The following is a 10,910-nucleotide window of genomic DNA, read 5'->3' as shown; positions in this document are numbered from 1 at the left end:
CGAGTGCAGCCAAAAATAAATAAGTAAGTAGGTAAATTTATTTAAAAAAGAGGGGGGGGGTAAGATTTGGAGCATGCGAGTAGTAATCAGTGGACCAATCATTGAAAGGAAAAACATTCGTTTGACAAATGTTTATTGAGCGTCTGCTGTGTGCCAGACCCTGAGCTGGGCATGGGGGCCAGAGGGGCGACAAAGACAGGGGATATTGCCTTCTTTTCTACAAATGAGGAAACAGAGGTTCCAAGGGATAACATGACTTGCCCAAGGCCGCAGAACTGCCAAGTGGCAGGTGTGTCTGACTCCAAAACCTGGAATTCATCGATTCTCCAATTCTGCTCCTTAGACTGAAAGCTGAGGGCTGCCTGGAGGCGGAGGAGAGGAAGTGGGGGAGGGAAGGGCAGAGAAGGAGGAGGGCAAAGAGAGACACATTTCCTGAGCAGCTTCCAGAGAGCAGGACCAGGGCCAAAGGAGGGAGGTTAAAGAGAGAGGTCGGAGACCAGATGGATTAAAGGAAAAACTAACTAACTTGGTTAGTCCAAAACCAAGGCAGCTCTCTCATACAGGGAGTGGGGGTCCCATCGCTGGAAGCATTCAAGACTGGCCTGTGTCAGGGAGGGGTTTCTGCTCTGGAAAATCCACTGACCTTCCAGGCCCCTCAAGAGCCAGCAGTGCAAGGGCAGAGGGGACCACTAACCTGAGACCACAGGGCAGCATTGGCTCAGCTTGACTCACTGAAACCTGGGCTGTCCTCAGCCTCTCTGTGCCTCACCTGTAAAGTGGGAGCAGTATCAGCACAGACCTCCCAGGGCTGTGAAGGGTCACCAGAAAGTGCTGGGAACAGAGTCTGGAACAGAGAGTGTGCTCAGGAAATGTCATTTCTGGTGATGCCTCCAGCCCCGGTCACTGGTTGGCTGTGGTTGTCACTGGGGCCTCGGCAGGGTGTGGCACACACTGGGAGTGGCTTGGAGTGGACAGTGGGCCTCTAGGTTTGATGTCATTGGTGTCTCTGGCTCAGCATTCTGGGGACTCCTGCTCAAGTGCTCAGGGTAGAGGGAGCACCTGGTTACTGAGGCTTGGGGGCACAGGCTGCCCTGCCTGGGGGGCAGGGGCTCCCACATCTCAACCTCATTACACAACACCTGTGGCACAGCTGCAGGAGCCAGAGGACTCAGGCGGCAGGCTGTGGGCACCACCCCTTATCGGGGTTAAGAATATAAATGTGTCCCCATTCAGGCCCTTCAGGTTGCCCAGGCCCCAGAAAGACTGCAAGGGAGTGTGGTCAAGGGTCACTCTGTCTCCCAAGTCTGTCTCCCATCTGGCCACTTCTCCCTCTAAGCTGCCTGTACCCTGGTCTGACACCCATCATCAGCCACCTGAATCAGCATAGGCACCTTCCCCTGGTCTCCCAGCCACCTCCCGCCCTCGCCCTCCACAATCTGTTCTCCCTGCAACAGCCAGAGGGCGCCTGTGGGCACCTGAGTCAGGTCCTGCCTCTTCTCTGCTCACAGCCCATCTCCCTGGAGGTAAAAGTTGAAGTCCTCCAGGTGGCCCACAAGGCCCTGCATGACCTGCACCATCGCCTCCCTGCCCTCTCCTCCTCCCTCTCCCCACCCCCTCACTCTGCTCCAGACACACAGGCTCCTTGCTGTTCCTGCAACATGCCAGGCACGGTCCTACCCCAGGGACTTTGCACTGACTGTTCCCTTTACCTGGGATGTTCTTCATCCAGTGCCTTCAGACCTTTGCTCATCACAGCACGGCCTTCCCTTACCACCTGATTTAAAACTGCACCCCCAACCCTTCCCTGCTCCTACTTCCTCTTTCTCCCTAGCACTTCCCACCTTGCATTTATTTATCTGGTTTTATGTCCATCTCTTCCGCTAAAAAGTCAGCCAGGGATTGTTGCCTATTTTGTTCCTTGCTGTGTTCCCACTCCCTGGCACACAGTAGGTGCCCAATAGGTATCTGTCAGATGCATGAATGAATTAAGAAATGAGATGAGTCAAACCTGGTGTGCTATACCCAGCCCTGTTTGTCCCAAGCTATGTGAATGCCAGTACATCCCTTCTCTCTCTTGAGCCTCAATTTGCTCTGCTGTGAAATGGGCAGAAATCATCAGTCTTACTCCACGGGGATGATTCCAGCTGCTTGGCGACAAGGGAAGCTCTCAGCTCACAGCCCAGCACATAGTAGGTGCTCATCAGATGGATTCTGTTATCCTGTGTCAGCAACCCTCCCCTTTCCCTCAGCAGGAGGCCTGCTCCCAGCTCAGAAACATCCCAATATTTTAGTTTCTTTCAGTTCAGAAAAGTCACGACAATACTGGGGGACGAGGGCAGTGACCGTAGCCTGGGGGACCCATGTGCAATGTCTGAAATGCTGCAGCTGCCTTGAGTCTCATGGGCACAGAAAAAGCACCCCCTTCCAGGGCCCCAGAGTGCCAGGCACCAGGAGAGGCGCTCCATGAGTAACTGGGACGCCAGGCAAGTGGATTTATTTAGCACTTCCTGTTTTATCCTGCGCCACATCTCTGCTGCCAGGACGATCCCACTTGTGGCCGGGTGGGAGCCAAAGAGGGTGGCAGGGAGAGGGCTAAGCTCCAGCCCTGCTGGGACATCCATGTTTGCTGTGTGTCCTGCCTACTGTGTGTTCTGGCTAAGCCACGTCCCCTCTCCGAGGCCTGGTTTCCTTTAGAGGTGTGAAAAATGAACACTCTGACATCTATTAAATGCCTACTATGCATGTGATTAAATTCACACAGTGGTTAACCTAGACTGGGTTGAATTGTTGTGCCGTTTAAATTTTTGGAAGAACGTACCATATGCCCAAACTGCAGATAGGTAAACTGAGGACAGCTCCTGGGGGGGACCCCCCTCTGGATGCCTGCACCTCTCTGATTGGTTCATTATAGGGAAAAGGAATGTCACTCTGACTAAGCCCCCACCCAGTAGTTAGAGTGATCTGTGCCTCACTCCTGCCCACATCCCCCACTCAGACCCTTCTAGCTCTGCCCAGAAGAAACCCTATCCCTTTCATCTACTTCTCCTGGTGCTCCAGGACTACCCTCCTGCCCCCACCCCAAGCCCCTGCATCGTGCTGCAGTCTGTTCCCAAAATGCCTCTGGGCATGGTATGCAAATGAAGTGAGTTAACCCTTTTCACTCACAGGGACGGTCCCACACACTGCACAGGTATTCAGCAAGCCCCAGGGTATGCTTGGCTCTGTAAGAGGGATTGATGAGCCTCCAGCCCAGCTTTCAGAGTGATTTGGGGGCTGGAAGAGTCAGAAGGGCCTCCTGCAGGTGGCGGGCAGGAGTTGGCAAAACTGTGGGGTGGCAGAAAGGGGCGGAGAGGGCAAGCCAGGAAGTGGGAAGAGCCTGGGAAACGTCTGGAGGAGGACCGTCGGGGAAGGAAAGAGTATAGCTTCTGCAGTCAGGCTAATCTTTGTTCCTCACTTGTCCCTGAGCTGGTGATGTCACCTCCTGGAGCCTCAGTTTCCTCATCTGTAAAATGGGTCTCATGGAGACCCATACTGCTCGGGCATCACCAAGTTTCATCAAGATAATTCAATCTGCCCTGGACTTTAGTCCTCCTCAACATGGAGGAGGTGCTTGACCATTGGTTACTTCATATTTTCTTTACGTCCACTTGTTTGCTTCTAGGTAACCAAACTTCTTTTTAAAAAAGGAACATTAGGGCTTCCCTGGTGGCGCAGTGGTTGGGGGTCCGCCTGCCGATGCGGGGGGCGCGGGTTCGTGCCCCGGTCCGGGAGGATCCCGCGTGCCGCCGGGCGGCTGGGCCCGTGGGCCATGGCCGCTGGGCCTGCGCGTCCGGAGCCTGCGCTCCGCGGCGGGAGAGGCCACAGCCGTGAGAGGCCCGCGTAAGGCAAAAAAAAAATAAATAAAATAAAAATAAAATAAAGGAACATTAGGCCACACTTCTCTAGAGCTAGATGCAAATGAAATGAATACACAAAAGCAAGTAAAAGTAACCAATCCAATGAATAAGTAAGGCCAAAGTTTACAAAGAAAAAGGACGAAGGCCCAGCCTTGAAATTATTCGAGGGCAATGATCCGATCTGAGCTGTGACCACCATTCTCGGGCACAGACTCCCAGCAAGACCAACTCTCTCCTTCCTGGTAAAAGTGTTGAGAGAATGTGAGCAGGCAGGCGTTCATGACTCAGCTAGCACCACCCAAGACTCTCCTGGAAAAGAAAATAGAGAAGTGAATAGCTTTGGCCAGCGTGATTCTGTGGTGTTTCATGCTTTGTGTATGTAGAACTTAAAATCACCTTAGGTCCACCCAGATGTTCAGGTGCTATGCTTGGGGACCCAAGGTGTTGGTGGTAGGAAGACCCTGGCTTGGTGAGGTTGAAGCAGGGGGTCTGGATGGTGAGACTAGGTGTGTCCCTTGGGCCCTGGATATGAGACTCAGCCCCCACGTGGTGGAAAATCCAGGCCGCTGTCCCTTAAAATGGGTGAGTTCAGAGACCACATCTACACCAGGTAGGAGGTAACAGAGGCCAGTTTTGAAGATTGTCATCGAGTTCCCAGGAAGATAGTGCAATAAAGTCCCTTGATCGCTCCATGTTCCAGGCAGGCCCTAGAGCTGACCTGAGGCATGGCATCTCCAGCCTCCCTGAAATCCTGGATCAAGTGTACAGCAAAGTGATTCAGTTATACGTGTATGTATATATTCTTTCCCAGATTCTTTTCCATTATAGGCTATTAAAAGTTATTGAGTATAGTTCCCAGTCTTATACAGTAGGTCCTTGTTGCTTATCTATTTTATATATAGTAGTGTGTATATGTTAATCCCAAACTCCTAATTTATCTCTTCCCCCCCCACCCCCGCTATCCACTTTGGTAACCATAAGTTTGCTCTCTATCTGTGAGTTTGTTTGTTTTGTAAGTAAGTTCATTTGTAAGTTTATTGTGTCATATTTTAGATTCCACTTATAAGTGATATCGTATGGTTTTTGTCTTTCTTTGTCTGACATACTTCACTTAATTTGATAATCTCTAGGTCCATCCATGTTGCTGCAAATGACATTATTTCATTCTTTTTTTGTGGCTGAGTAATATTCCATTGTATATATGTACCACATCTTCTTTATCCATTCCTCTGTCGATGGATATTTAGGTTGCTTCCATATCTTGGCTATTGTAAATAGTGCTGCAATGAACATTGGGGTGCATGTATCTTTTTGAATTATGGTTTTCTCCAGATATATGCCCAGGAGTGGGATTGCTAGATCATTATAGTTTTTTTTAAGGAACTTCCATGCTGTCCTCCATAATGGTTGTACCAATTTACATTCGCACCAACAGTGTAAGAGGGTTCCCTTTTCTCCACACCCTCTCCAGCATTTATTGTTTGTAGATTTTTTGATGATGGCCATTCTGACCAGCGTGAGATGATACCTCATTGTAGTTCTGATTTACATTTTCTAATAATTAGTGATGTTGAGCATCTTTGCATGTGACTTTTGGCCATCTCTATGTCTTCTTTGGAGAAATGTCTATTTAGATCTTCCACCCATTTTTTGACTGGGTTGTTTGTTTCTTTGATATTGAGCTGCATGAGCTGTTTGTATGTTTTGGAGATTAATCTCTTGTCAGTTGCTTCGTTTGCAAATATTTTCTCCCATTCTGTATGTTGTCTTTTTGTTTTGTTTATGATTTCCTTTGCTGTGCAAAAGCTTTTAAGTTTAACCAAGAGTTTCTTAAATGACAGCTTTATTGAGATATAATTCACACTCCATACAATTCATCCACTTGAGTTATATAATTCAATAGTTTTTAGTATATTCACAAACCACCATCATCACCACCAATCATTTACAATCTAATTTTAAAATATTTTTATCATCCCCAAAGAATCCATTGTCCAGTCTAAAATCATGAAGATTTATGCCTATGTTTTTACCCAAGAGTTTTACATTTTTAGCTCTTACACTTAGGTCTCGGATCTATTTTGAGTTAATTTTTACATATGGTGTGAGGTAGGGGTCCAAATTCGTTCTTTTGCATGTGGATACAATTTTCCCAGTGCCACCTGTTGAAAAGACCATTCTTTCCCCCACTGAGTGGACAACCTTGTGAAAATCAATGAACCGTAGATGAGAGGGTTTATTCTGGACTTTCAGTTCTATTCCATTGACCATCTATCCTTATTCCAGGACCCCACTGTCTTGATGACTGTAGCTTTGCAATAATTTTGAAATTGGGAAGTGTGAGCCCCTCAACTTTGTTCTTTTTCAAGATTGTTTTGGCTATTCTGGGTCCCTTTAATTCCCATATGAATTTTAGAATCAGCTTGTCAATTTCTGCAGAGAAGCCAACTGGGATTTTTATAAGGGTTGGGTTGAACCTGTAGATCAACTTGGGGATATATTGCTATCTTAACAATATTAAGTCTTCCAATTCATGAACATGGGATGTCTTTCCGTTTATTTCGGTCTTCTTTAATTTCTTTCAGCAACGTCTTGTTGTTTTCATAGTATAAAATTTTGCATTTCTCAGTAAAGGTATCACTAAGTATTTTATTCTTTTTGATCAGTTGCAAATGGAATTGGTTTCTTAATTTCATTTTGCTTGTTTATTGCCAATGCTTAGGAAATACAATGGATTTTTGTGTATTGATCTTATGTCCTGCAGCCTTGCTGAACTTGTTTACTAGTTTTAATAGTTTTTTTTTAGTGGATTCCTTAGGATTGTCTATCTACCAAATGATGTCGTGCAAATAGAGATAGTTTTACTTCTTCATTTCTAGTCTGGATGCCTTTTATTTCATTTTCTTGCCTAATTGCCTGGCTATAACCTCGAGTACAATGTTAAATAGGATTGGTGAGAGCTGACATCCTTGTCTTGCCCTTGATCTTAGGGGGACATCATCCAGTCTTTCACCATTAAGTATGATGTTAGCTGTAGACGTTCTTTATCAGGTCAAGGAAATACCCTCTATGCCTAGTTTGCTGAGTATTTTATCATGAAGGGATGTTGAATTCTGTTAAGTGCTACCAGCAGGATTTGAAACCATGTCTTTCTGACTCCATAGCCCTAATGCTTACCTGATAAACTAAATCAGGGGCCCCACAAAGGGGCCCCACATTGGACCCAGTAAAGAGCAGCCAGTCAGCAAATGGGGTGTTTCCATCTGCCCCTTTTCTCTTTGGCATTTGAAGTGAACTTGGGAAGAGACAGAGAGGGAAATGTTTAACTTGAAGGAATGCACAAAGACAGTGGACTCTCCGGCATAAGGCAGAGTTGTAGGGGAGATGTTTTGGAAATGGCTTGCAAGAATTTAAGGCTGGGTTCTGTGAACTTGGCATGAGGAGTCCTGTGTACATACCGTGATGGGCAGTTGATGGTTTCTCTGGAGTTGTCTCAATAAAAACACAGTGAAGCTAATTACCAGGTTCTGGCAGATACTGGGGTGGAGGCTGGGCTGTCAGGGAAGGAGGAGGAGGGTGGAAGGGTGAAGAAAGCCCACCACTCCCCTGCAAAAGGTGCAGATGTTCATTAACTGAACGTTTCACCCAACAAGCAATGAGTCACATCCACAGCTTGCCAGTCCCTGTGGTTGGCAGACACAAAGGAGACCCAGAACCTACTATGCCCCACCTCCCAATTCTAGTATTTTCCACCTTGTAGAACTTTGAGGCTTAAGCCGTGCCCCCAGGGAGAACATTCTCTCTTCTTTCCTCTACAAGCTTCGGCTTGCAGGAGGTCTTGGTTTGGTGTTACAGGATCTGTAACGCCCTTCTGACACTTTTCGATCCTCTGGGGCTGGCCAGAGGCTGCAACGATATCAGACTAGAATGTTCTGTTCTCCTTGTATTGATTTTTATGATCACCTGGCTAGTCATCCTGGTTTTTCCATTGACAGTGGTCACATTTATCAACGCTTCTAGACTCTAGATGGTGTAATTCATTTCACTCTCCTAACAACCTTAGGAGATAGAGACTATTACTATCCTACATTGGCTGATGGGCAAACAGGCACAGATAAAGTGGGGAGACAGACAGAAAACAAGCAAACTGCCCCAGATAGTAATCAGTCCCAAATTGTAATAAATAGTCTGGTACTGAGATGAAGATAAACTTTAGCAGGATGGTCAGGGAGGGCCTTTCAGAGATTTGAAGGTTGAGGAGGATCCAGTCTTGGGAAGAGCAGGAGGAACAGCATCCTAGGCAGAGGCAACAGCCAGTGCAAAGGCCCTGAGGCTGGACTCTGCCTGATGTTTGCAAGGAACAGTGAGGAGGCTGGCATGGGTGGAATGGAGTGAGCAAGGGGTGCAGATGGAGGAGGTAAGGGCAGGGAGGTGATGGGGGCAGGCAGTGGGGGACCTTGTGGGCTGCAAGGAGGACTTGGGTTTTTTTTTTTTTATAAATTTATTTATCTTATTTATTTATTTTTGGCTGTGTTGGGTCTTCGTTGCCGTGTGTGGGCTTTCTCTAGTTGCGATGAGCGGGGTCTACTCTTCGTTGCTGTGCGCGGGCTTCTCATTGCAGTGGCTTCTCTTGTTGCAGAGCACGGGCTCTAGGCACATGGCCTTCGATAGTTGCGGCACGCAGGCTCAGTAGTTGTGACTCACAGGCTCTAGAGCACAGGCTCAGTAGTTGTGGTGCACGGGCTAAGTTGCTCCGTGGCATGTGGGATCTTCCCGGACCAGGGCTCAAACCCGTGTCCCCTGCATTGGCAGGCGGATTCTCAACCACTGCACCACCAGGGAAGCCCAGGACTTGGGTTTTTACCCCAAGTGAGTATTGTCTATTTCCTCCACTGGACTCAACTCCTGGGGGGCAGGAATTTTTTAGCCTTTTTGTTTATTTCTGTGCCCCAGCCCTAAAAACAGCCTGGCGCATAGATTGATGGCCTGAATGGGTTGGTTTCCTGCACCATATTTTACAACTGTTTTCCTTTGCCGCTCACAAGAACTCTCAGAGGTAGATGTGGTTGTACCCTTTTTGCAGATGGTAACAGTGAGCCTCTGAGTGACTTGTTCAAAGTCCCTCTCCTAATAGGTGGCAGGGCTGAGTGTGGCTCATGCCATGTCCAGCCCCTCCAGAGCCAGCAGTCTCATTTCACTCTACCTCCATCGAGTATGCAAGGCTTGAGCACCTACTGTGTACCTCAAATCAGCTAAGCGTTTGTGCACAGACCATCCCAGTTGATTCTTCAAGATGAGGCAGTTTCCCAATTGCTTGGATGAGAAAACCAAGGTTAGATTGTCAATGGCTAGGTCAGGGTCACACTGCTAGGAAGGAGGACAAAATAGGTTCTGCAAACCTGCACTGGCCGCTGGGAAACTCCAAGCTTAATTTAGGTTCCTTGTTGAATTATTCATTCTCTCCTCTCTTTTCTCCTATTTATGACTTCCGCCTTCTCATTTTGTTCCCTGAGTTAATGCCTTTTGTTTATATCTGCATCTTTGGCCAGGAATGAATGAATCAATGGTTTTGGAGGAAAAAACCCCAAATTCTAAACTTGAGTCCTTTTGTGGGGATGAGGCCCTCTCCAAACACATACCTTGGAGAAATAAAACGCTTCTAACAGGTTCAGAATACAATAATTTGATGTGCAGTCTTGTTTAGTGTCTTTGAGCCCTCCCACCCTCCGTGGTAATCTTTCCGTTTTTCTTTTCTTTTTTTTTTTTCCTCTTCTCATTATCCCACTTTCGAGCACCAACTACAGGCCAGGCAGGCACAGTATCACACTTCATCCTTACACTCTCTTGTGAGCAGCGGCCACCTTGCCCCATCTCACAGATGGGAAACTGAGACCCAGAGAAGCAAACCCATTTTGCAGGTGGGAAAGCTGAGGCAGGGCCCCACACGGCAAGTCAGTGTTTGACCTGGGGTTCCTACTGTGGTTTGTCCTCCTTCAAGGGCAGCAGCTGATGGTAATTAGAAGAGATGTTTGTAAAGTGGTTACTCTGCAGGAAATGTTCCCTCACTCATTCCCTCATTCATGCAGCCAAGACACATGGAGATCCACACCCTAGCATGACCAGAATTAAATTCAGGACAATGGCACAGAGAATGGAGCGTGGGTGGCTGATGGTCATGGTCAAGGAAGGCTGCTCCCAGGAGCTGCAGTTTAAGCAGAGACAGGAAAAAAGGGAAAGATCTTGGGGGAAGACTATTCCAGGTGAAGAAACAGCAGGGGCAAGGGCCCTGAGTCAGCAGTGAACAGATTGAAAGAGCTGTAAGAAGCTGGCTTGGCTTAGGTATGGACACCTGGAGGCAGAGTGATGGGTGCGAACGCAGAGAAGTGGGCCCCCCAGAGGGGGCTGAATTTTACACGGAGGGCACTGGGAAGCCATGGCACTGGGGAGCCACGGCAGAGTTTAGAGCAGCACATGGCAAACACCATGTCCTCTGGGCCAAGCGCCCCGGGGCTAGCGGGCGGACCCGCGGACAGACGGGTCCCCCGGGCTGACGCCGCCACCCACGTGTCGCGCGAAGCCCCACACCCCACGTGCTCCCACAGCCCTTTAAACGCCCTGGGCCACGTGACCCCCGCCGAGCCGCCTCATTGGCCGAAGGGCGTGGCGACTGCGCGGCTGCGCAGTGACGCGCCCGGGCCGGCCCCGCCCCGGCCCCGCCCCCAGCCGGCGGCGGCGGCGCTAGCGGAAGGAATGACGTCACCGGCTGGGGGGGCGCGCGAGCCGGCTCGAGGGGAGCGCGAGCCGCAGTGAGTGTCCTCGCGCCGCCCGCCCGGTAGCCCGGCCGGCGCGCGCACGCCGCGAGCCGCTGGCGCTCGGGCTCCGCTCGAATCCCATGCAACAGCCAGGATGTGAAGCGGGGCAGAGCCGGGGGAGCCCAGCCCAGCCAGCCTCCAGGTAAAGGGGGAAAAAAAAATCATGAGTTCGGTTTAAAAAAATGCAGGCGCTTCAATGGGG

This window comes from Physeter macrocephalus, chromosome 2, assembly GCF_002837175.3.
Source record: "Physeter macrocephalus isolate SW-GA chromosome 2, ASM283717v5, whole genome shotgun sequence".
NCBI lineage: Eukaryota > Metazoa > Chordata > Mammalia > Artiodactyla > Physeteridae > Physeter > Physeter macrocephalus.
The sequence above is the reverse complement of the archived record's forward strand: the minus strand, read 5'-3'. Positions refer to the sequence as shown.